Source organism: Octodon degus, unplaced genomic scaffold (assembly GCF_000260255.1).
Source record: "Octodon degus isolate 3935 unplaced genomic scaffold, OctDeg1.0 scaffold00093, whole genome shotgun sequence".
In the NCBI taxonomy this organism is placed as follows: domain Eukaryota; kingdom Metazoa; phylum Chordata; class Mammalia; order Rodentia; family Octodontidae; genus Octodon; species Octodon degus.
The window spans coordinates 3,258,900-3,259,823 of NW_004524669.1; positions in this window are offsets into that span (position 1 = coordinate 3,258,900).

A 924-nucleotide genomic window follows, 5' to 3' on the forward strand; every position below is an offset into this window, starting at 1 on the left:
CTTCCCTGGCAAGTGCAAGGGCCTGAGTTCAATCCCCGTTCCACGAAAAAAAAAAATAATAATAATAATAATACAAAAAACCTGACATATTTGGAATTTGCCTTAATATATTTTCTTAAATATAAAAATGATGATAGAACCAAAAGAGACTTCATGGGAGATATAGGCACCACACTAAGAATTTTAGACAAGAAAAAGTTGACTTCAGCAAACAAAAGACATTTCTTAAAAAGAGGACTTTGCCCTAAATAAAAAGAAAGCAGGACATAGAGTGAATGTTATAAAGAAGGAAAAGGACAAGGAATTCTTTAAAAAACAACTGTGTATTATAAAACTAGATTTGAAGGTAGATAAACTATACAGAACTAGTCTTAAAGGTAAGAAAAAGTCCTACACTTTAACTCAACAGGTTACTGATCCTGTCATCACATATGAAATCTGAACTAGCTGTGGGGCCAATGGTTAACACTTCTTAGGGCAGAAGTGAAAGCTAGTCTACAAATACTCTAAAAATCCTCAATTATAGATAATGATAGAGGTGGCTTATAATGTAAGACAGTGCGTACCTTTAGAGGTTATGTTCCTAATTAAATGTCTTTAAATGTCCAGTACCATAGTTGCCAATGATGGAAAATTGCCAAACTGTACCTATATTCTACCAATGGAAAGTAGATAGTGCTGCAGATGCTACTTACCAGATTCCTTTCCTGATTATAAACTAACAAAATTTGCCTTAAAAATCTATGAAATCGGGGCTGGAGGGATGGCTCAGTGGTCTAGAGCACCTACTTGGAACAAGCTTGGCAAAGCACAGGGACTGCGGTTCAGTCCCCCGGCGCCACATGCCAGCCAGCCCCGCCCCCTGGTGGGCTGAGCTGGCCACACACACACACACACACACACACACACACACACACACAAAAT